The 26985-nt window shown below is 37.8% G+C and overlaps 1 long non-coding RNA gene across 1 annotated transcript in view; it reads left to right on the plus strand.

The window, feature by feature from the left end:
* LOC128776557 (uncharacterized) overlaps positions 1 to 5076 on the plus strand; it is a 200836-nt gene extending 195760 nt beyond the window's left edge. The window contains exon 3 of the long non-coding RNA XR_008421713.1: positions 4930 to 5076. This is a non-coding gene — a long non-coding RNA (uncharacterized LOC128776557). The remainder of the gene's footprint in view (positions 1 to 4929) is intronic.
* The last annotated feature ends 21909 nt before the right edge of the window (positions 5077 to 26985 follow it).

The following is a 26985-nucleotide window of genomic DNA, read 5'->3' on the forward strand; positions in this document are numbered from 1 at the left end:
GTGAAGTTAGCATGCATCTATGAACATAGCTCTACAAAGTGTCTTTGAGTCAGGGTTCTCTAATAGAAAGGATAACAGTAAGAATAACTAGCTTAGGTGGGAAAGAAAAAAAAAAAACTTTTGATGCAAAATGAAGTGATTAGCTCATGATGTCTGGAGGGCAGGAAGACGGTGAGGAAATGGCTAAGAATTCTAGGCTTTAACACCTGCACGCAAGGACATGGTGCAAAGGGGAGTCAGGGTGTAGAGTCACCATGGGCAGCTGGCCCTGCAGGGGACTGTCACTGCTGCCACCACCAGGTGCCAGCAGCACTTCCACTGGGCTGTCTTGGTGAGTCCATTGCATACTCCCTGTTTCATCTTTGAGCGACTTGTTAAAGGTCAGAGGTCCAGAGGAGGAGTGCCCCTGTGTGTCTCAGCTTTTAGAAATTAGGGAAGAAGTCTACCCCTTTGGGCTCCCATGTTGGGAATAATGCAATATTGTATCCTCCTTTTTTAAATATATTTTGTTTGGATTAGGGGTGAGGTAAAGAGCTTCAACATTTAGGCAATTGCCTCCGTTTTCTGCAATACTAATTACCATATAATTTCCTGAGAATTACACGACCACTTAGAATGAGGTAGGTGTGTTTGTGTTTAAGAATGTAAAACATCCAACTTGGGGAACCTGGGTGGCTCAGTCTTTTGAGTGTCTGACTTCGGCTCAGGTCATGATCTCTCAGTTCTTGGGTTCAAGCCCCACATGGGCTCTGTGCTGACAGCACGGAGCCTGCTTCAGATTCTCTGTCTCCTTCTCTCTCTGCCCCTTCCCAAAAGAATGCTCTCTTTCTCTCTCTCAAAAATAAATAAGCATTAAAAAAGTTTTTAAAGAAGTTGAAACATCCTGACTACCAATTCTGTCTTGTGTTCTGCCCCCCCACACACACACACACCCACATCCACATCTACACCATAGATACTCACATTTATCTAGCAGTGGCATTTAGTAAAAAATGAAATGAAATGAAAGACTAAGAAATACTAAGATAGACTATTGCTGTAACAAATAACAGAATAAAAACTTCCCTTAAAACTATAGCCTAAGGTTCAAAGAATCAATTTTTCATGGAAATTACTACAGAGAAGGAATTCAACTTGCCTTTTCATGCCTAGCTCTGAATGGTATTTCTGAATTATTGATTCACCTATAAGAAATGTTCCTAAAATAACCTTAATAATTAAGGGAATGAAATTCAATTTCCAGATAATAAATAGCTTGTCTCACACCACTCTGACCACATGCACACGCACACACACCCACACACGCACACACACACACCATACAGAATTGAGACCTTTATATATGGAGCCCTGCTTGCCACAATCACTTACTAAACAGTCTTGAGGATGTGGCTGGCAATTTGACAGGGAGAGGCAAGTTGACAGCTTCTCATCAAATATCAAGCACTCCTGTGTTTCCTATGTCAATCTGGATTTGACATTTAATTTAAAAAGTATCTTAACATAGGTTTATATACAATAAAACAGATGGCAGCTACAAAACAATTTTGTCTTATTTAATGCTGAAAAATGCCTGTTGCCCAGAAGGCAGAATTATTTTAAGAGAAGCATCGCTGCTTTAATTCTGGGAATATTGGCAGTACTAAGAAAAAAGCATTTTCAGTAGTTCAAGATATTGCATTTGGCTCAGAAACAGAAAGTAATGGTGTCTAATAAGAAAATAGTGTTACTGTCGGGGCGCCTGGGTGGCGCAGTCGGTTAAGCGTCCGACTTCAGCCAGGTCACGATCTCGCGGTCCGTGAGTTGGAGCCCCGCGTCAGGCTCTGGGCTGATGGCTCGGAGCCTGGAGCCTGTTTCCGATTCTGTGTCTCCCTCTCTCTCTGCCCCTCCCCCGTTCATGCTCTGTCTCTCTCTGTCCCAAAAATAAATAAAAAATGTTATAAAAAAAAAAAAAAAATAGTGTTACTGTGAATATAGAATTTTTATTGATATGTTTAGTAACCAACTTGAATAAAAGTATACTGCATCTGTGTGTGTGTGTGTGTGTGTGTGTGTGAGAGAGAGAGAGAGAGAGAGATGTACATAAACCATAAACATATAAGAATTGGCACATTGTGTTTCATAGATTATTTCTTTCTTTTTATTTGAAAAATAAACACTTTATTTGCTCATGAAAAATAGAGAATAGAAATGGCAATATTTTGATTTTACAGAAAAACAAGTACATTCCTAGTATAAAATAATTAGTGATAGAATCAATGTTTTTCATCATATCATCAACCTGATAATAATTGTTTTGACATTATCTAAATGTGACAAGCTAAGGAAAAATAACATTTTGTAGATAATGATTTCAGTGTACTACTTTCAGTGTATTAGATTGTATTAGGAAATGAAAACTTAATATTCATCATTATCTCTTAAATTTCAAAATTACATTATAAAACTATGCTAAATTTAGCATAATCAAAATCATAATCAAATTAATTAATACCATAAAAAGACTGGGTAGCAATGTATTAGGATAGCAAAAAAAAGTCATGTTTAAAATACTAGGTTTTTGTAAACTTCGTAAACTTTGCATTACTACCATTTCAGGTACTACTTTCTTAGTACTTTCTTCCCTCAATGGTTTCATATTAGTACTGGCCGGTGAATGGCTCCATTTTTGAGATGAAAAACAGAAGTAGGGAGAAGTCATTATATTCTCAAGAGATACTGATCGCAATATGGCTGCTAGTAGATTTCTCAGCAATTTCCAGCTTTCCTGTTGCAAGTTGATACAGTTTGTAGTATACTATTCAAATGATTCCCAATTGTGGTGTTTTCCCTGCAAAATTTCAAAAACCATTTCCTTTGGTTATGCAGGCTGATGTCTTCTGTGACAGTTTCCATGACTTTCCAGTAGCAACCCCATGATCTGTCTGTGCAGCCTCTGCTCTTTCTACATTTGTGAAATCCCTAAGCCCTTTATTAATCCCTTTTGTCTCATAATGCTTAATGTGGCTCTGTTTAATTGAAAAAATACAGAATGTTGACCTTAACCAAAAGATGTATGGCTTACACATTAATGACCTACACTGAAGACCTATAACTATACTGGCTATAAAGTAGTTTTACAGCTTCTGGGTATTTGCTATCTCTATGTGCCATCTGATGACAGGGCTGGCCCATTATCCAAATAAACAACAATCAAAAAAAGCAACAACAAAAAAAGCAAAAAGCTGTCCTTCCACATGGAAGTTAATAATCTAAATTTTAGGGGTCCCTGGGTGGCGCAGTACATTGAGTGTCTGACTCTTGATTTCAGCTCATGTCATGATCCTAGGGTCTTGGGATGAAGCCCCACATTGGGCTGTACCGAGCATGGAACCTGCTTAAGATTCTCCTCACCCTGCTCTCAAATAAAATAAAAAAAAAAAAAAATTAAAGTAACTTAAATTTTATTGCTTAATAGCAGTTCTTGGCAAGGTTTTGTTTCCTCTTACATAGGAATGCTTGAAGTGGTATTGCCCTAAACAGAATCATTCATATATATCTTATTGTGAATAACAAATCTAGGGCTGTATTCTCTACCAAACCATGCTGTTCCAATGTTCTTTATTAATTTCACTTCTATCTGGTTTTAACTACTCTCTTCAAGCAGAGAATGATTATCATCTTTTGCCTGAGACAATACTGGTCTTTAAAACAAATTATCAGTGTTGTCTTTTTGGGAAAAATAAATGAAGAGGTCTATCTCACTCAGATAATATTTTGTCCTTTTCTTTCTAGTGTTAACTGATTGCGGGTAAAAAACAAACCTTGTTTATCAACATACGCACCTGTTGCTTTCTCAACCACAGCTTACAGCACAGTGTCTAGCCATAAGTAGGTACTCTCTGAATGTCTGTAATTAAATAATATAGTTTAAGTTCAAGTGAGGTGAGAGACAGGGATGTCACAGAGTCCCTCACTGGACAGAGAGTCATACTGGTAAAATAAAAAAAAACAGAAACAAAAAAGCAAGAAAGAAAACACAAAACAAGGAAACACAAAATGGTCAGATTATACTTATTGCATAAATGTGGTAGGACCAGTCCATGGTATTGTAAGAATAATAAAAGAATGACAAAGATAGACCATCTTTCATAGGAGGCTATTAACTTTCTTCTGCAATTATATATGTACACATCTATATAGAAGAAAAGAGGCCATTGTGTTTTACTTTTTCAACTTGTCAAAATTATTCTATATGTTTCATAAACTTTGACACTTGTAATAATCTTATGTAGGAGATATAGCCACTACTTACATAATCAAATTCAAATTTCTCATATATCAGTTCCTCTAAGAAGAGTTTGTTTTCCATCTCAAATCAAATTATTCACTTCCCTCTTTGTGATTCCATTTTATGTTACACCAGATTTTACCATAACGATTTTAACATTTTATTGTACTTGTCTCTCTACAAAACTGCCTACCCTGGAGAAAGTAAGCATTAAAACTACATACTTCTAGAAGTGCTTGGCTGGCTCAGTCAGTTTAGCAATTCACTGGTTTCCACTCAGGTCATGATGTTACGGACATGAGATTGAGCCCCTTTGCATCAAGACCTTGTGTAAAGCCCTGTGCTGAGCATGGAGCCTACTTGGGATTCTCTCTCTCTCGCTCTCTCTGCCCATGCCCACTCTCTCTCCCTTACTCTCAAAATGAATAAATAAATATTACAAAAAAATACATACTTCCAGAGGTGCCTGGATGGCTCATTTGATAGAGCATCTGACTCTTGAGCCCAGTCATGAGTCCCAAGTTGGGCGTGGAGCCTCCTTAAAAAAATACATCCTAATCAGCTAGTATAGTTCCAAGAACACTGTTTGTTGAATGAATAAATGAATGAATGAATGTTTCCTCAATGGATGTATAGAGAAACTGTTTTTTTCCATATAGGCTTATTCTTATTTGAAGGCTTGGATACGATGTTCTTCATTCCTAAATCAGCCAGGAAGAATGTAACAAGAGAGGGCACGGAGAAAGGTAAGAGAATATTTGGCTCATTACTCACAAAGTAGATTACACAACATTAATCTACCCCTGCACACTGATATAGTGAAGCTTGGAATTATAGTTTGTGTGCACAGAAAGAAGAGGAGAAATATAAACAGTGGTAAGCACCAGCATTCCCTGCCACAGCAGGCGATGGCTGTGTAGTATGATTTTACAATGTCTGTTTTGTAGAGAAGATTTTTTCGTGGGAGAAAAACCTCATGGGAAATAGAGAGAATAGAGGGTAGGTGATGACATGCCTATTTGCTTTGTGGCACCAGGAAAGAAACGTGAACCACTGCAATCAAGGGGTGAAGGCCGTAGGTTCTCAGGATTGCAGAGGAAAACTGTGCAAGTTTCTGGTCAGAAGCCCATCTAGGTTGGTGTCCAGGTGACCACACAGGATTATATATTGAGAGGAAACCCTTTTTGTCTACCACAGGGGAAACTGTGCATCATTCTGACTCTTTAAGGAGGAGAAATACTCAGAGCATTGGGTGTTAGCATCTCTGGTAACGATGTGGGCATTTCAGTGTGGTGACTGGCAGTGGTGAAGCTTCCACAAGCAAGTGTGTGTGGAGCAGGTTTGGACAAGTGGCAGATGAGATCGTGGTGGGAGAGCAAGGCACCACAGTACAGGACTGCAGTTCAAATCCACAGACAGGTGTGTGTGTGTGTGTGAGTCTTCCCTGAGAGCCCAGAAACCAGCACAACACACTGCGGAAGGAAGAGCTGTGCTCACACCATTGCATAGGTCAGGGCTATCAGACACAGAGTCATTTGAGTACAAAGGATTTGAGTAAAAGGTTCAGAGGGCCCAACTGAAATTGGAAACTATAAATCTGCCCCACCTGGCAGAGCTATGTGATTTTCTCTAGGAAAACACCGCAGCTCAGAAGATGGAAAATGTGATTAGAGAGATCCAGGTTGAGAGAGTGTCCAGATGGAACTGGAAGAAAGGCAGGATCACAGGGAGATTGAAGACAAGAATGATAGGAGGTGACTCAACATGATGATGAACCTCATTAGGAATATAAACCCAAGAAGCATAATATGAAAGAGAGAGGGAGAGAGAGAGAGAGAGAGAGAGAGAGAGAGAGAGAGAGAAATTTAAGGCCTAAGTGAATGAATGGTTATATTTATTGAGGAGAAACATTTGTTATTAGAGAGAGAGATTTAGGATGCAGTTCAGTTTATAGGATTATAAATCTTGGCTTTGGCCTCAGGAAGAGTTTACCAAAGAAAAACGATGTGCTATCATTGTCGTAAAAAAATATTTAAAAATTTGGAATGCAATAAAGTTACTCAGCCTAATGAAAACTGTGGAAATGGAGAGAAACAAAACGAATGGCCCATCACATTCTTCTTGGAATGAAAAGCTACAGCCTGGCATTTAGAAGATGTATTAACTAAGAAAAGTATAATAGCTCCTCTTAATATTCTCAAATTTTGTTCCTTGAAACCAGAAAGCTCTATTTTTCATACATGGCATAGTACAAATGACTATGTGGCAGGGTGATATGGGGACCCAGGATCCTTTCAGGCGCTAGGGCCCTTGGCAGGATTTGCTTCATGTGGTTGGAAGACAAGAGATGGGATAGTGAGGAAGTAGGAGTGAGGTGTTTTAGGGACTAGCCCTGGAAATGATACACTCCAAGGAAGTGGTACATTCTTTTCCATTGGCTGCAACTCAGATGGCACCACATAACTGCAAGAGAGCTGGGAATTATAGTTTGTGTGCACAGAAAGAAGATGAGAAATATAAACATTGGTAAACACCAGCATTCTCTGCCACAGCAGGTGATGGCTGTGTAGTATGATTTTACGATGAAGGATGACAACAACAACAAAAAAGGTTGTAGTCTGGAAGGCTGATGTAGATCTAGAAAAACTCTTAGCTTGTCCCCAGACAAGACTTTTGTGAGAAAACAAATAACTTTCTGAGAATCTTGTCAGGAGAAAATATTATTCAACTTGTGGGCCCTAAATATAATCTGCAACAACAATGGGAACCGATTAACATTTTTGGGGTCATTGTATCAAAGTGAGGATTAGTGTGAAGTGTTTGAGGAGAAGAGGGAAGACTGGGTGAAGAACTGAGTTCCAATGGATGAAGAAAGGATTCTCCACATTGGTATCACAGGATGACATGGAAAGGAGAAAGGACCATCTGACAGGGAGAGAATAGGGAGGCCACATATGCCAAGGATTTCAAGTATAAATTCATAGAAATAAATTATTTAATTATCTATAAATATTACTGTCAACAGTAATATTATGGCACAGAATGGTTATGAAGGCACAGAAATAAATAACTTGTAACAGTTATCAGCAACATTTCTGGTGGTATAATCCTGTGACAGGAGAAAAAAAACAATATCTTATTTATTTATATTCAAGAAATATTTATCTATGATGTATCATACATATTAAGTTATTAATATTTTTATTCTCTACAGTTTTACTCATTTTTTTCAAATAATACATGTTTAGGGTCACTTTTAATGTACTTTGTTAGACACTGATAGAGGAAAAAAATGGGACAGTCTGCCCTCAGACTACTTAAAATATAGTAGAAATAATTTTGGATATACAGGTGAGTGCCACAAATGAAAGAGGTATACACAAAGAGTTTATGTACATAAATATGACCGGAATAAGAGAAATATGACTGAAGTGGATAACACTTACACAAACAATCATGTAGACCTGACACACACATTAGAGAGCTTGCTTGACTATCCAAGAAATGTGTGTGTGTGTGTGTGTGTGTGTGTGTGTGTGTGTGTGGTGTGTGTGTGTGTGTGTGTGTGTGTGAGATGGGATAGTAGATAAAGAGAGGAAAGAACAGTGCAGAATGGCATGCTTCCCCAATAGTAGTCACTTTCAGGGAAATATAGTAAGACTTTTGCGTAGATGAGGAAGAGGGAACACCTGAGGCATTGGAAGGAGACAAAACTGTAGAAACTGGTACCTACCAGAACATGAAACCACTTTGGCTCCATGTTAAGGCATTTGAGCCCCTAGGAATCCACTGAAGAACTGTAAATGGAGAAGTGGCTTCACCAATGAATGTTATAGGAAGGTCATCCTGGTTGTTGGGTAGAAAAAAACATGAGAATAGGTATGAAATTTATTAGGAAGTTAATTCAGTTGTTCAAGTAAAACTAGTAAATCCTAAAGGAGGTAACTACTGGTAAAATTGAGAGAAGAGAATGAATATAAATGATACTAAGAATATAGACTAACTCTATGGGTTATTGCAAATATAGGAAAGTGAGATCAGAAAGGCTGGAAGTGATCTTGGCTGAGTGATTTCATTCACTGAGACAAGGAGAACAGGATAAGAACATATCATAAATATCTTGTATTGAGATGCCTATGTGGAGATGCTTTGTATGTAACTTGGACCTTTGGTATGGCACTCAACGGAGATGGCTTGGTTGGAGATCTTACTCTCAGATTTGTTAGCATTTACATGGTACATAAAGCCATATTGTATATGAGGTCACCTGGGAAGATACATATAATAAGAACAAATGCCCAGGGCAAAGACTTAGGAATATAAAATGTAAGAGATGATTGGAGGAAGAAAGTAATGAGAAGGAATGAAATAAATAAATTTAAGAAGGAAAATCAGACATTATAAACTTAGAGAAATAAGGCGAAAAGAGCTTCAAAAGGGAGAGAATGGTCAACAGTTGCAAATAATGTAGAAAGCTCCAGGAGGCAGGAATGTATTGATTCAACTTTATGAGCAGGAGGACAAAACTATTATCTTAACTATACAAATTGTAGAGACATTACAGACATCAGGGTGATGAATTTTTCTAAAAAGAATGCTTCTCTTGGCAATACTTTTCCAAGTATTTCCAGAAGTCTACTAGGGTCATATTTCTATTGTAAAAGTAATTTGAACATGCGGCCATGTATGCATATTTAACACATAAAGATACTGCTCAAGGTATTTGTTTAAAAACACAAAAACAAAAACAAAAAAAGAAACAGCAATAAAATAGATACAAAAGAAACCGTGATTGGAGCAGCAGAATGTTGTCAAGGAGAGACTCAGTTAAAATTATATCTTGACCCCAAGATTAAAATATGGTACAGAATATGGAAGTTCCATATTTCCCATAGTTGATGTAATGTTTAGAGAGGATTCAGCAAAGAGATGAAAGTAAGTGATTTTCTTGTGTATGTGGACTTTAAACACCTGAGCCTTAAAGAAGATATGACTAATACTTTCATAAAATAGATTATAAGACTGATTCCAAGGCAAGCCACCCTCATTATAATGAAACTCTACCCATCCATAAATTGTTTGACAGGTCTTACTTTACTAAAATTAAATAATCAAGCTCATTTTTTATATAGCTAAATGCTTTATTTTTATGAGCAAGGAAAATATGACTAAAATAGTGTTCTAAATACTGAATATTAATACAAAGGTCTTCCAAGTAGTTATGGAGGTCATTGATTTGTTTTAAATTTTAGCTTTCTTTTTTTTTTTTTAATATTTCTAATGTTTATTTTTGAGAGAGGGAGAGTGAGCATGAGCAGAGAAGGGGCAGAGAGAGAAGGAGACACAGAATCTGAAGAAGGTTCCAGGCTCTGAGCTGTCAGCACACAGCCTGATGCAGGGCTCAAACCCACAAACCACAAGATCATAACCTGAGCTGAAGTCAGAGGCTTAACCAACTGAGCCACCCAGGTACCCCTAAATTGTAACTTTCTTAATTGCAATTACACATTTTCTGAGGATTAGGATAAAGTCATTATTATTACTTTACTTTGTAAAATAAAATATTGAAAAAATTAAAATGGGGAAACTAAAATGTGTCTTCTTGTGAAAAGGTTTCTCAGGCGATCTCAAGGACTAACCGAGAAGGAAGTCATTGGTAAAGAGGGTATGACAGCCACTTGGGAGAGAGTAATCATAATCAGGCCATGTTCACATTTATGATAGCCATGCAAATGAAGGTGTATCATAATTACCCATGAACCCTATAGTTTAGGAAAACGGGCTTTTAAAATTTCAGATGCAAGTTATTTATGCCATACCTCTAAAATGGACAATATCTCAGGCAGTATGGAAAGCACAAAAAAAGTACATCTCTCTGTGCAATTATATATAATAGTGTAGAAAAAGAAATGGAGGTGTATTTTAAAAGTTAGTACAGCTGCACTTGAGTTACAAGAAAATTAAAGGATGAGAGAGTATTTACCTAAGATGGAAATAAGGAACATAAAACATATGAAGATTTACCACAGAATTTTAAGAATAATATTGGTGGGTCCTAAGCTTTAGTAGAGTTGACTTGATTCTATGAGCATTAACAATTGCTAATAATTTCAAAGATTGCTTTATTAAATGTATTTAGAATTAAATGATGTGAGAATACTTGGATCACTGCTTGAAGCTAATGGCTTAGTGTTTATGGATAATATCGCAGTTGCAGAATCCAACAATCCTATTCACTTCAGTTTTCTCTAGACCAGATTTTTTGAATTGAAAAAGATATAGGAATCTTTTCCACAAATGAATTGACATCTAAGATGAAATAGTGATTATGTGATCACCCTAGCTTCTCTCTGTAAATTCAAGTTTCAGCATTAAGAATAATTGCATCCCATTATACTGAAAGTAGCTGCAGATTAATTGTTTGACCAGGGCAAATAATCACTGAGTAATGATGAAAACAGTAGAAAATTACCAGACCACTGAGGGCAGTCATGTGATTATTTTAATCTACTCATTTTTATGTTGGTTTAGAAGTAGATAATTAATCAATATTTTAATAAAGAGTGATGTAACCACTATCAGTATAGATAGATTCATGTTTATAAACTATCGTATGCTTTATTCTCAATCTTGCTCTGTTAAACAGTGGCAGTGATACGATCAGAGAAATGGAAAGCAAGACTAACATTTGGCTGAGGTGAAGAATATCTCTACATAAAGGAAAAATGAGAAAGTAATTTAAATATCAAGCTTTCATTGTGTTGGACTTAATATATTCATCCATCCAACCCTCAAAACTTACAAATCAACCTTGTAAGTTAGATATTATTGTATATATCGTGATTATTAGTTATCTGTCAACTTGATTAGTCCAGAGTGCCCAGTATCCAGTCAGACATTATTCTGAGTGTGTCTATTAGGGTATTTTTGGAATATTTTTAACATTTTTAAAAAAATTTTTTTGTTGTTTATTTTTGAGAGAGACAGAGTGCGAATGGGGGAGGGGCAGAGAAAGAAGGAGACAGAATCCAAAGCAGGATCCAGGCTCTGAGCTGTCAGCACAGAGCCTGATGTGGGGTTTGAACTCTTTAACCACAAGATCATGACCTGAAGTCAGATGCTTGACTGACTGAGCCACCCAGTCACCCCTGGGATATTTTTAGCATTTAAATGGATAGATTAAGTAAAGGAGATTGCTTTTCCTAATGTGGGTGGGTGTCATCCAATCATTTGAAGGCCTGGATAGAACCAAAGGCTGAGCCTTTCCTAGTAAGAGAATTCCTCTTGCCCGAGGGCCTTCAAGCTGAGACATTGTTTTTGTTTTTGTTTTTCCTGCCTTCAGACTCAGCTGAAACATTGTCTCCTTCTGGGTCTCCAGCCTGCCAGCTTTCAGACTGGGTATACACGTCAGCTCTCCTATGTCTCTAGCTTGCTGACTATAGACCTTGGGATTTTGAGACAATTCTTTGTAATCTCTCTTTCACTGTCTCTTTGTCTCTTTCTGTGTCTCTGTGTATGTATATGTATATGTTTTGTTTCTCCGAAGTCAATTCATGTATATGTGTATACATATATATATATATATATATACACATATACAGATATATATATATATACACACACATACACATACACATATATAGAATATATATATTCTATATATATATTTGGAGATCTATTGGTTTATTCTTGGGAGAACTCTGACTAATACACATATTTACGGTTGAGGTAACAAAACCCTAGAGGACATCATTAAATAATTGCAACTCACACAGCTGTATGTGTGAACTGAGATACAAATCTACATCTCATTGATTCTAAAACCTCAGCTCACTTGACTACCTCACCTTGACTCCAGCACAGACCGGAAGGTGAGCTTAAACTCTCAGAAGATATAGTTGAATGGCTTAAATAAAAATGATGTGCTCTAGGACACGTATTGAAATGATCCAACTGAATAAAGAGAGACTATAGCAACACACATGAAAATGACATATGAGGGTTCATTCATTTCTTTAGTATCTATTAAGCACTTCTGTGCCAGGCACTTTTTTAAGAATTGGGGTTACAAAAGTTAAAAAATCTCTCATCTCCTATAGTCTACTTTCTAGTAGATGACGATTGTCAATTAACAATACAATTAAGGGAAAACAGCACATTAGATAAGGATAAGTGCTAAGGAGAAAAATAGAACAGGGAAGGAGGATAAACACTATTAACAGGAAGGTTGCAATTTCTGATAGATTAATTAGGAAAACCTTCATTTGAGTAATGAAAGAGGTAAAGAAAGTAGCAACGTAAATATCTGATGGAAGAGAATTTAATAAGCCATCATTTTTTTCTTTCTAGTATCTCTTATTGAGATAAAAGTCAAATAACATAAAGTGAACCATTTTACGGTGCGCAATTCAGTGGCATTTAATATATTCGGTCTATCCAGTTCCAAAACATTTTTATCATGCCAGAAGGAAACTCTGTACCCACTGCCATTCCCCCAGCCTCTGACAACCACTGACCTGCTTTCTGTCTCTGTGGGTTGACCTATTCTTGATCCTTCATATAAATGGAATCATACAAAATGTGACCATTTGTGTCTGACTTCTTTCAGTTTGTTTAATGTTTTTAAGGTTCATCCATGTTGTGAGTGAGAACAGCCAGTGCAAATGTCTGTAGCAAAAGGATTCATTGGATGTTGGAGAAATTAATGGAAGATGAGTTCTAACACATAAAAGGGCTGATTATGCAGGAGATTAGCTATTATGTGTGCACAGTGTGCGGGGCAATTTAATCCCAGCAATAGCATTATGGGAGGGAGGGTTGAGAGATGAGAAAGGACCTCCTTGCAATATGAGGAGGCAGAGGTCTCTCATGTCATTGAAAATTAAAAAGTCAAGCAAAAAAGTGTGGAACACTGTCGTCTGAAAAACTAGGAAAGGCTAATTCAGGTTTCACAACATGACAAAGCCCAGAGTGATGTTTTGAGGCTCCAGTATAAAGCCCATAGTACAGGAGCAGAGTCAGAAAAACATGCAAATGGAATACCAAGAATAATTATAACAGGCTAAAGGAGGAATTTCAAATATAATTACCAGGAAAGCTCAGTCACGTCCATGGTTTGCTTTTTATGAGCCAATGTATTGTTTAGGGCAAGTAAAGACTGAGAGACAATTTATGATATCCCCTTCCCATAACATCTCTCCTCTTGTGGTGTATGTTGGAGTGGCGGTTCAGACTTTACCATGGTGGAAAATCCTGAGAAGTTCTAGGTTGTTTTTGATATTTATTGAAGATGGCTTCCATGTCACTTTCCACTGGAGGAGCTTCTCTGACCTTGGATAGCCCCAAAGGGATTTTCTCTGTTTTGTGGTATTGTCAGAAGAACTGTATGCTTATGAGAGGAGGGATGTCAAATAGCATCCCACAGACCATCTGACACAGTGCCCAGAAATGCCTGCCATAGGCTCCAAATCACTATGTCCTATTTCAGAAAGTAGCATAAATTACCTATAGCTTCAATGAGTGAGATACAGAACATAATCTATATACATGGAATTGGAGGATAGTGTGTACTATGAGTTCAGAATCTGGTGTCATTGTTTCACTTCAACCTAACTATTCAGCCATTTTTCAGCTTGACCTTGGAACACCACCCAAGAAGTGAAGGATAACTTTATTTATTAAATATTTTTTTTTTGGAGAGAGAGATAGAGCAGAGAAAGGCTGAGAGAGAGGAAGATACAGAATCTGAAGCAGGTTCCAGACTCTAAAATGTCAGCACAGAGCCCAACTTGGGGCTTGAACTCTCGAACCGTGAGATCATGACCTGGGCTAAAGTCAGCCGCTTAACCGACTAAGCTACCCAGGCGCCCCAAATAATTACTATTATTAAAAAAGTGAAGAGTGGGGGGGTTCCGGAAGATGGCGGCGTAGGAGGACGCGGGGCTCACAGCGCGTCCTGCCGATCACTTAGATTCCACCTACACCTGCCTAAAGAACCCAGAAAACCGCCAGAGGATTAGCAGAAGGGAGTCTCCGGAGTCAAGCGCAGACTAGAGGCCCACGGAAGAGGGTAGGAAGGGCGGCGAGGCAGTGCGCGCTCCACGGACTGGCAGGAGGGAGCCGGGGCGGAGGGGCGGCTCGCCGGCCAAGCAGAGCCCCCGAGTCTGGCTGGCAAAAGCGGAGGGGCTGGACAGACTGTGTTCCGACAGCAAGCGCGACTTAGCGTCTGGGAGGTCATAAGTTAACAGCTCTGCTCGGAAAGCAGGAAGGCTGGAGGACAAAGGGAGGGAGAGCTGCTGAGCCCCCGGACGGCAGAGCTCAGCTTGGCGGGGAACAAAGGTGCCAGCGCCATCTCCCCCGCCCATCCCCCAGCCAAAATCCCAAAGGGAACCAGTTCCTGCCAGGGAACTTGCTCGCACCGCGCAAACACCCAACTCTGTGCTTCTGCGGAGCCAAACCTCCGGCAGCGGATCTGACTCCCTCCCGCTGCCACAGGGCTCCTCCTGAAGTGGATCACCTAAGGAGAAGCGAGCTAAGCCTGCCCCTCCACCCCCCGTGCACCTTGCCTACCCACCCCAGCTAATACGCCAGATCCCCAGCAACACAAGCCTGGCAGTGTGCAAGTAGCCCAGACGGGACACGCCACCCCACAGTGAATACCGCCCCTAGGAGAGGGGAGGAGAAGGCACACACCAGTCTGACTGTGGCCCCAGCAGTGGGCTGGGGGCAGACATCGGGTCGGACTGCGGCCCCGCCCACTAACTCCAGTTATACACCACAGCACAGGGGAAGTGCCCTGCAGGTCCTCACCACGCCAGGGACTCTCCAAATTGACCAAACGGAAGAATTCCCCTCAGAAGACTCTCCAGGAAATAACAACAGCTAATGAACTGATCAAAAAGGATTTAAATAATATAACAGAAAGTGAATTTAGAATAATAGTCATAAAATTAATCGCTGGGCTTGAAAACAGTATACAGGACAGCAGAGAATCTCTTGCCACAAAGATCGAGGGACTAAGGAACAGTCACGAGGAGCTGAAAAACGCTTTAAACGAAATGCAAAACAAAATGGAAACCACGATGGCTCGGCTTGAAGAGGCAGAGGAGAGAATAGGTGAACTAGAAGATAAAGTTATGGAGAAAGAGGAAGCTGAAAGAAAGAGAGATAAAAAAATCCAGGAGTATGAGGGGAAAATTAGAGAACTAAGTGATACACTAAAAAAAAATAATATACGCATAATTGGTATCCCAGAGGAGGAAGAGAGAGGGAAAGGTGCTGAAGGGGTACTTGAACAAATTATGGCTGAGAACTTCCCTGAACTGGGGAAGGAAAAAGGCATTGAAATCCAAGAGGCACAGAGAACTCCCTTCAGACGTAACTTGAATCGATCTTCTGCACGACATATCATAGTGAAACTGGCAAAATACAAGGATAAAGAGAAAATTCTGAAAGCAGCAAGGGATAAACGTGCCCTCACATATAAAGGGAGACCTATAAGACTCGTGACTGATCTCTCCTTTGAAACTTGGCAGGCCAGAAAGGCTTGGCACGATATCTACAGTGTGCTAAACAGAAAAAATATGCAGCCGAGAATCCTTTATCCAGCAAGTCTGTCATTTAGAATACAAGGAGAGATAAAGGTCTTCCCAAACAAACAAAAACTGAAGGAATTTGTCACCACGAAACCAGCCCTACAAGAGATCCTAAGGGGGATCCTGTGAGACAAAGTACCAGAGACATCACTACAAGCATAAAACATACAGACATCACAATGACTCTAAACCCATATCTTTCTATAATAACACTGAATGTAAATGGATTAAATGCGCCAACTAAAAGACATAGGGTATCAGAATGGATAAAAAAACAAGACCCATCTATTTGCTGTCTACAAGAGACTCATTTTAGATCTGAGGACACCTCTAGATTGAGAGTGAGGGGATGGAGAACTATTTATCATGCTCCTGGAAGCCAAAAGAAAGCTGGAGTAGCCATACTTATATCAGACAAACTAGACTTTAAATTAAAGGCTGTAACAAGAGATGAAGAAGGGCATTATATAATAATCACAGGGTCTATCCACCAGGAAGAGCTAACTATTATAAATGTCTATGCGCCAAATACCCAAGCCCCCAGATATATAAAACAATTACTCATAAACATAAGCAACCTTATTGATAAGAATGTGGTCATTGCAGGGGACTTTAACACCCCACTTACAGAAATGGATAGATCATCTAGACACACAGTCAATAAAGAAACAAGGGCCCTGAATGATACATTGGATCAGATGGACTTGACAGATATATTTAGAACTCTGCATCCCAAAGCAACAGAATATACTTTCTTCTCGAGTGCACATGGAACATTCTCCAAGATAGATCATATACTGGGTCACAAAACAGCCCTTCATAAGTTTACAAGAATTGAAATTATACCATGCATACTTTCAGACCACAATGCTATGAAGCTTGAAATCAACCACAGGAAAAAGTCTGGAAAACCTCCAAAAGCATGGAGGTTAAAGAACACCCTACTAACGAATGAGTGGGTCAACCAGGCAATTAGAGAAGAAATTAAAAAATATATGGAAACAAACGAAAATGAAAATACAACAATCCAAACGCTTTGGGATGCAGCGAAGGCAGTCCTGAGAGGAAAATACATTGCAATCCAGGCCTATCTCAAGAAACAAGAAAAATCCCAAATACAAAATCTAACAGCACACCTAAAGGAAACAGAAGCAGAACAGCAAAGGCAGCCGAAACCCAGCAGAAGAAGAGAAATAATAAAGATCAGAGCAGAAATAAACAATATAGAATCTAAAAAAACTGTAGAGCAGATCAACGAAACCAAGAGTTGGTTTTTTGAAAAAATAAACAAAATTGACAAACCTCTAGCCAGGCTTCTCAAAAAGAAAAGGGAGATGACCCAAATAGATAAAATCATGAATGAAAATGGAATTATTACAACCAATCCCTCAGAGATACAAACAATTATCAGGGAATACTATGAAAAATTATATGCCAGCAAACTGGACAACCTGGAAGAAATGGACAAATTTCTAAACACCCACACTCTTCCAAAACTCGATCAGGAGGAAATAGAAAGCTTGAACAGACCCATAACCAGAGAAGAAATTGAATCGGCTATCAAAAATCTCCCAACAAATAAGAGTCCAGGACATGATGGCTTCCCAGGGGAGTTCTACCAGACGTTTAAAGCAGAGATAATACCTATCCTTCTCAAGCTATTCCAAGAAATAGAAAGGGAAGGAAAACTTCCAGACTCATTCTATGAAGCCAGTATTACTTTGATTCCTAAACCAGACAGAGACCCAGTAAAAAAAGAGAACTACAGGCCAATATCCCTGATGAATATGGATGCAAAAATTCTTAATAAGATACTAGCAAATCGAATTCAACAGCATATAAAAAGAATTATTCACCATGATCAAGTGGGATTCATTCCTGGGATGCAGGGCTGGTTCAACATTCGCAAATCGATCAACGTGATACATCACATTAACAAAAAAAAAGAGAAGAACCATATGATCCTGTCAATCGATGCAGAAAAGGCCTTTGACAAAATCCAGCACCCTTTCTTAATAAAAACCCTTGAGAAAGTCGGGATAGAAGGAACATACTTAAAGATCATAAAGGCCATTTATGAAAAGCCCACAGCTAACATCATCCTCAACGGGGAAAAACTGAGAGCTTTTTCCCTGAGATCAGGAACACGACAGGGATGCCCACTGTCACCGCTGCTGTTTAATATAGTGCTGGAAGTTCTAGCATCAGCAATCAGACAACAAAAGGAAATCAAAGGCATCAAAATTGGCAAAGATGAAGTCAAGCTTTCGCTTTTTGCAGATGACATGATATTATACATGGAAAATCCGATAGACTCCACCAAAAGTCTGCTAGAACTGATACATGAATTCAGCAAAGTTGCAGGATACAAAATCAATGTGCAGAAATCAGTTGCATTCTTATACACTAACAATGAAGCAACAGAAAGACAAATGAAGAAACTGATCCCATTCACAATTGCACCAAGAAGCATAAAATACCTAGGAATAAATCTGACCAAAGATGTAAAAGATCTGTATGCTGAAAACTATAGAAAGCTTATGCAGGTAATTGAAGAAGATATAAAGAAATGGAAAGACATTCCCTGCTCATGGATTGGAAGAATAAATATTGTCAAAATGTCAATACTACCCAAAGCTATCTACACATTCAATGCAATCCCAATCAAAATTGCACCAGCATTCTTCTCGAAACTAGAACAAGCAATCCTAAAATTCATATGGAACCACAAAAGGCCCCGAATAGCCAAAGTAATTTTGAAGAAGAAGACCAAAGCAGGAGGCATCACAATCCCAGACTTTAGCCTCTACTACAAAGCTGTCATCATCAAGACAGCATGGTATTGGCATAAAAACAGACACATAGACCAATGGAATAGAATAGAAACCCCAGAACTAGACCCACAAACGTATGGCCAACTCATCTTTGACAAAGCAGGAAAGAACATCCAATGGAAAAAAGACAGTCTCTTTAACAAATGGTGCTGGGAGAACTGGACAGCAACATGCAGAAGGTTGAAACTAGACCACTTTCTCACACCATTCACAAAAATAAACTCAAAATGGAGAAAGGACCTGAATGTGAGACAGGAAACCATCAAAACCTTAGAGGAGAAAGCAGGAAAAGACCTCTCTGACCTCAGGCGTAGCAATCTCTTACTCGGCACATCCCCAAAGGCAAGGGAATTAAAAGCAAAAGTGAATTACTGGGACCTTATGAAGATAAAAAGCTTCTGCACAGCAAAGGAAACAACCAACAAAACTAAAAGGCAACCAACGGAATGGGAAAAGATATTTGCAAATGACACATCGGACAAAGGGCTAGTATCCAAAATCTATAAAGAGCTCATCAAACTCCACACCCGAAAAACAAATCACCCAGTGAAGAAATGGGCAGAAAACATGAATAGACACTTCTCTAAAGAAGACATCCGGATGGCCAACAGGCACATGAAAAGATGTTCAACGTCGCTCCTTATCAGGGAAATACAAATCAAAACCACACTCAGATACCACCTCACGCCAGTCAGAGTGGCCAAAATGAAGAAATCAGGAGACTATAGATGCTGGAGAGGATGTGGAGAAACAGGAACCCTCTTGCACTGTTGGTGGGAATGCAAATTGGTGCAGCCGCTCTGGAAAGCAGTGTGGAGGTTCCTCAGAAAATTAAAAATAGACCTACCCTATGACCCAGCAATAGCACTGCTAGGAATTTATCCAAGGGATACAGGAGTACTGATGCATAGGGGCACCTGTACCCCAATGTTTATAGCGGCACTCTCAACAATAGCCAAATTATGGAAAGAGCCTAAATGTCCATCAACTGATGAATGGATAAAGAAATTGTGGTTTATATACACAATGGAATACTACGTGGCAATGAGAAAAAATGAAATATGGCCTTTTGTAGCAACATGGATGGAACTGGAGAGTGTGATGCTAAGTGAAATAAGCCATACAGAGAAAGACAGATACCATATGGTTTCACTCTTATGTGGATCCTGAGAAACATAACAGAAACCCATGGGGGAGGGGAAGGAAAAAAAAAAAAAAAAGAGGTTAGAGTGGGAGAGAGCCAAAGCATAAGAGACTGTTAAAAACTGAGAACAAACTGAGGGTTGATGGGGGGTGGGAGGGAGGGCAGGGTGGGTGATGGGTATTGAGGAGGGCACCTTTTGGGATGAGCACTGGGTGTTGTATGGAAACCAATTTGACAGTAAATTTCATATATTAAAAAATAAAAAAAAAATAAAATAAAATAAAAAAAAAAAAAAATAAAATAAAAAAGTGAAGAGTTGACCTGGGAAAGGAAAAGATTTTAGAAAATCTTTCTGTGAACATATTTGAAGTAACACTTTTTTTTTTTTTCTCATAATTAGGGCTTTACATTGATTAAGTGTATACCTTAGGGGAATTAGGGATTCTTCTGGTTAGAAATCCTTTGGTAGAGAAGATTTTATATATATATATATATATATATATATATATATATATATATATATAATATTATATATAATGGTATAACTTTGGTTAACTTCATTTCTGTTACAACAGCCCCGAATTGAATGACTCAAGTTCCTGTCACACCCATGAGCCAGCATAAGCGCATGTGATCACACACTGATTATCTCTCCCTCTCTAAAAGCAAATGTTTCCAACTGGCAGATTATTGTCCTCAGTGTGGTGATTCAGGCACAGGGTGTAACTGTGATGTTGGTCTGCAATTCCCAGAGCCATACTAATCATCATGTCCCCCCAGAATTGGAGGAGTAAAGGGGACATGTTCTCTTCTTAAAAGATTTGGCTCCCACACAGCAGACATCACTTCTGCTCACATTTCACAGTTAGAACCCAGTTATATGGCAATGTGTAACTGCAAGGGAGCTTGTAAAATAAGGTTAGTTATAGCTAAGAAAAAGGGGAAACATTTTTTTGCAAATAGCAGCATTTGCCACACCAGCTATTGGTTGTTCATTTCCCGAGTTACCTTAGAGATTCCCTTATATGAGTCTGTGTGTCATATTTAACCCAATGATCATGAACCCACTGGCAATATTTTCGTTATTAATAAGTTATAATTATAGATTTGCTATGAATAAAAATTTTCCCATGAAGTTAATCTAGTTATTGTTACAATAGGATTTTTTATTAGAATTTGGGTAGCGTAATGTATATATCCTATGTGTATTTTGTCAGATATTTGACAAAGTTTCTTTACTAATTATTTTGTCTAGGGAGTAGAAATATGAAGTGGATTTTGGCTGAGTTACATAAATTAACACCTGTGATAATAATTATATTCAAATGGCGTCAATAAATATATTCAATGTTTGTCTCTTGAAGTGTCTTCAGTGATGTGGCTCAGGGCTCAGACTTGACCCTTTAGTCATTAAATGTTTTCATTAGCAAAATGTTTTTTTTATCATTCTTTGCCACAAAGTAAAAAAGTATGCTTTTAGAAGCATAATTTTTGAAAGATCTGTTCAGTCTGTCATGTGGTCCATAATAAAATAATGGGACTGTGTATGGACAACGAGAAACTGCTATTTTAGTCTATTTCCAGAGCAACTGTAGTAACCATCAGTAAGGAAACTGGTCTAATTATAGATCATGTGAAAAACAAAAACAAAAACAAAAACCTCCAGTGGGCTATCAGTATTCCATGACTGCAAAAAGGAAGGAAATAGTTCTCTCTAGATTCTGTACTCTCCTCAGGACATATCTGGAATGACTTTTTGTTCTGGGTATCACATTGTAAGAAAGAGTGAATGATATATTCCAAAGATAAGCACCTAGAAAACAATTCTTATAAAGAATAATTGAATAAAAAAACATTTTATTGCTTAGAAAAATAAAAGCCAGTGAAGTAAATATCAAAAAACTTTTCCAGTGACAGAAGAATTGGGTTTAGGATATCTAACTAGGAACTAGTGAGCAAATTATTTTGGAATAACTACATGACAAAGAATAATCGCGCATAATGGACTACTCTGACACTGTGTCTTAGCATTTAGGTGACGTGTCAAATTTGAAAAGGGATGAATACAAGTCCTCAGCAGTCACTGGTTCCTCACAGTTCTGAAGTCTTACTGGGCAAATGTTGCCAGATCCCCCGGCTGCAGGTCCTATGTATTCCTTCATTAGGTCAGGTCTGCTCTCTGAAAGAGTTCCCCAAGGCGGTTTGCTCCTCAGTTCTGCTAATCTTTGTCAGATTCTGCTAGTCTCAGTTCAGCTTCCTCCTTCTAATGGGTTTGGATGGTTTATGATGGCCTGGTTAGAATGGCAGGGCTTAGCTTCCAATCAACTCCCATCCTCTCTGTCAGGCTTGTTTACACGGCAATGGCCATGCCTTCTGAGGCCTGGATTACACATTAAGGTACTGTCACTTCCACTGCTCTCTGTGGGCTAAAGCCAGTGACAAGGTCAGCCCAGATTCAGACAAAGTGACACTGTAAAGCACATAATAACAGGGCCGAGTGGAGAATTGGTGTAATTTATATAATCTATATGCAACAAGAAGTATAATAAAAGTATTATAACTAAGAGAAACATACTCTGTTTACCATAAATATAAACAATTATTCTGGGCTCTAATGTTCAAATGTTAGCTTCAGTATATTTTATTAACTTAGATACAAATGAGTTAAAAAAAAACATTTTAATCTCTAATATTGGCGTTTCTTATGTGAAACTTTTTTTTCAGAAATTTGTGGTTTCCAGGGACATAAACTTTCATAAAAGGGAAAAAAGATTTTAGAGATATGTAATAAAGGGGACTGAAAGAAGATTTTCATGGAAAAATATATTACTGATAATGATTTGGACAAAATCTATGATATATTTAATGTGGGTAAAACTTATAAGACTTTCTCTCTTTGATCCATTTAAAATCCAATTTAAAGATAAATCTTAAATACTTAAAAGGAAAATCAGTTGTACCAGGCAGTAAATTGTAAATGTCAAATTAGTTGTATATAACATGAGTTCTGTAAAAATTCAAAGGAGAGTGATTTAACTAGTCTGTCTGAGTGATCAAGAGACTTCTCTTGTCTGATGAACAGCATAAGCTAAGGCTCAGAGAATAATGCACACGTCATGGTTAGAAGCCTCTGAGAAATGTATTGCAATGTGGGGAAACTACAGAGAAGCCATGAAGATTAACTGAAATTGAGATTAATCACAATTGAGAGACTTAAATAAAGGTTAGAACTGTTAGGCATTTAAATTATTAAACCGTGAAACACTAAAAAAAAATATACAGGGTAGTTAAGTAATTTTAAAACAGTTATATTTTAAGAACACAAGGTGGGGCTAATTTTGTATTTATTTAAAAATTTTTTTTAATGTTTATTTATTTTTGACGGAGAGAGAGACAGAGCATGAGCGGGGGAGGCACAGAAAGAGAGGGAGACACAGAATCCGAAGCAGGCTCCAGGCTCTGAGCTGTCAGCACAGAGCCCGATGCAGGGCTTGAACTCACAGACCGCGAGATCATGACCTGAGCTGAAGTCTGATGCTCAAGGGACTGAACTACCCAGGTGCCCCGACTAATTTTGTATTTAAATTAGAAACTGATGAGACTGAGAGATCCACTGGAAACTGTTGCCATAAATTTTACAGACATTGGTGTTGAATGTTGGGATTACAGTTTTGATGATGAAATAGAGGAATTTATAATGGTACTTTCATTAAAAGGGAAGCAAAAGGTAAATACCAGTAAATGCTCTATCATCAGTGCAGTTGCATCTGTTTCTCTAAGTTGTCTGATGGGAATATACCTGCTGAGAATGCAGGACAAGGGAGGTGCAGGGCTGACCTAAAGAGGTTGGAGAAACAAAGAGGAAGGCTCTAGTCTAGTTGCCCTCACAGAGAGCTGGAAACTGCCATTTTTTTTTCCCCAATTTGAAACCATACATTATCTTAGGAAAACCACAAATAATTAGAGCCACTTTCCCTGATACATCTGTTGGTCAGCTGAAGAGCAAATTGCTTCTCTTGACACCTTCCTGCCAAAAGTTCACCCAGACTCCCTTTTCCACAGACTCAATTTTGCCTTTATAAATGTTACACTTGCCTGTGTTTACAAACTATGTGATTGATGTCTTCAGTATGTGAGAATATTCAGCTGTGTTCTAACATCTCTGAGTTACTCTTTGACACTGCTGACAAAAATATGGCCAATGATGGCTTCCACAAGCGATACTACCCAGTATTGCTATGATTTCCAAATCCCAGTGAATTTTTTTATACCAATGTAATTCACAGTTTCATATAGAAATCAAGATTCTGAGTAGCCGGATCATGGAAAAAGTTTTTCAGAACAAATTTCACTATATAAGGACAGGTACCAATCATAATCAAAGTATTGTTAAAATTTATCCCCAGTAATAAATATCCCAGGATAGCAAAATATTTACCTATCAATAATATTTTTCTCACATTATTGTTACTCAAGCTATATATAACAACATATTAAACTGTTATAACACCTGCATTTTCTTCTTGTTTGTTGTAACTAGAACAATAAAATACTGATTTTCAGGATGTTTATTTAAATGCTTAATAATTTCATAACATATTTATTTGGTCATAATTTTATTAAGGATTTAGAGAAAGTAAGGGAATATTCTAGTGCTGTGGACACAGAGATGACAAAGCTCCCACTGTCAGTTTCCCACATTCCTGGTGGTAAAGCCTGTACCAAAAGGCTGCTGGGACTTACCAGAGTGGAAATTAGGAGGGGGGCACTGACTGTGCACAGAGAAGTGAAGAGAAGTTTCCCAGGAAAGGTGACTTTTGAGGTGAGTATTAAAGAATAAGTAACTTCTGGAGGCACATGGGTGGCTCTGTCAGTTAAGTGTGGGATTCTTTTTTATTTTTTAAATGTTTATTTATTTTTGAGAGAGAGAGAAAGAGAGAGAGTGCCAGTGTGTGTGTGGGGGGGGGGGGGGGGGGGCAGAGAGAGAGAGGGAAACACAGAATCCAAAGCAGGCTCCAGCCTCTGAGCTGTCAGCGCAGACCCGGAGGGCTCTAACGCATGAACCGAATAGTGAGATCATGACCTAAACTGAAGTTGGACGCTTAACCGACTGAGCCACCCAGGTGCTTCTAAGTGTGGGACTCTTGATTTTGGCACAGGTTGTGATCTCACAGTTCGTAGGATCAAGCCCTGTGTCAGACTCTTAGCTGAAGCATGGAGCCTGCTTGGGATTCTCTCTCTCTCCCTCTCTTTCTCTCCTCTCCTCATGCAAGTGATCGCACATTCGTGCCTCTCTTTTGTGATCTTTCTCTCTCTTACCCTCTCTCAAAATAAGTAAATAAACATTAAAAAAGAAAGAATAAGTAATTTCTCTACACAACAATAGGGAAATAATTCTTGATGGAGGGGCTATTGTACTAAACATTCTTTACATCAACATTTTTCTTAGGGATAACAAATGTGTGCACTCTATATATGCAATGAGAATGGACCTGGTTTCCATTATTATAGCTATTCTGTATTATCTAAAATATTTAGCCAAATCTGGTATTTGGAATTTACTGAGTGGACTGGTAGGAGAATATGTGCTTTGGGAGAGGGAACATAGGTCTTAGGTATATGTAAGGAGAAAAAGGAAGCAACAGATCACTATGCTAAGATTATAGAAACAAATAGGATGCAAATGTTTTCCAGATTAAGCCCTCAGAACATATTCTCTTAATGGCCTATAAGAGAACATAGAAAGTTTCTTGTATGACTTAATGTATATTTTTTTGGCTTAAAATAAATACAGATAAATTGAGTTTAAATGATTGATTGGTCAATTGCAAAATATTCATTTATAATCATATCTCTTTTTATTTTGACTTTTCTAATATAAAATGCCATGCATTTGAAAGCTTCTATGGAATTCCTTTTTTTATTTTTGGAAATTTAGAAAATGTACAAAAGAGTCTAAGGGCACATGTTAAACCCCCACACCAGTCTCTATTTTTAGTTTTAAATGTAGGAATTCCTGACTCAACAAATGGCAGCTATGAGGAACATCTACTATGAACCTAAAAGTAATTGGAAATAAGCAATTTAAAAGTTTAAATTTATTTTTTAGAAAATTTATAAAAATGCTTTACTTTATAAAATTAAGCCATGGACTTTATTATTTAATTTTTCTGTGTGATTTAAAATATAAATTTGACTGAATGATTCCTGACTAAACAAATTTATTTGACAAAATGTTCTATATTGCTGTCAGATTTTAGAAAGAATACATATTTAATTGGTGGAGTTTCCTAGATTAAAATATATTCAATCTCTAAATACTAAGAGATCTGCTAAGTGCTACAAACATAATATGCTACCTCTAACTTTCTGATATTTAAGAAGAAAATTAAACACAAAAAGTTAAGTAGTATTTTACTCTTTTATAACATTTACCAAGATTTCCCTATTTCCTTTACCTATTTTATTTTTCTTCCCTTATTGTTTTTGTATAATAATACCATATTAAGATCATTGTGTTTACTTTACAACTGAGATAAATTAAAATCAGCTTAGAAAGCTCCATAGCAAATTTTTATTTGATAGAAAACTCTTTATTTCCCAATTTTATTATTCTCAATCTAACAACAAAATTCCAGTTCTTATTTTGTAAATTTGCACTGATAATTATAAACACCTCAACTATCCAATGTAATACATGCCAAAGTAATAGGTATAATCAAATTGTGTCACATAAATAAAATGTATTTTGTATATCATTGCCCTACTAGTAATATTCCTTTTTATTTTTAGTGGTCCTTCTAAGATGAAAATGTTGCCTAATTATACCCTAATGTTTCTTCACCTTAATATTTCCATTTTATTAAGGCATGGCTAAAATGACAGGGGAGTCATTGTAGATGGCATTAGTTTTCATATCACTAAAATTCAATTCATAAGAGAACACCTGTGTTTTAGGATGCATCCTTAATTTTATTTCCTTAGCTTATTTTAAATATATAATCGCTTATTTGGGGAAAATAAATGTTTACAGTTTGAATCTAGCATTTCTTTCCCTTTTGATATATTTTCTTAATTTGCAGAGATTAGAGTGGGGTGATGGTCATGTGGAGTTTTTAGATTAATTAGAATAGTTAATTAAAA

The sequence above is a fragment of the Panthera pardus genome, unplaced genomic scaffold (assembly GCF_024362965.1).
Source record: "Panthera pardus isolate Hobbes unplaced genomic scaffold, ASM2436296v1 HiC_scaffold_13, whole genome shotgun sequence".
Lineage (NCBI taxonomy): Eukaryota > Metazoa > Chordata > Mammalia > Carnivora > Felidae > Panthera > Panthera pardus.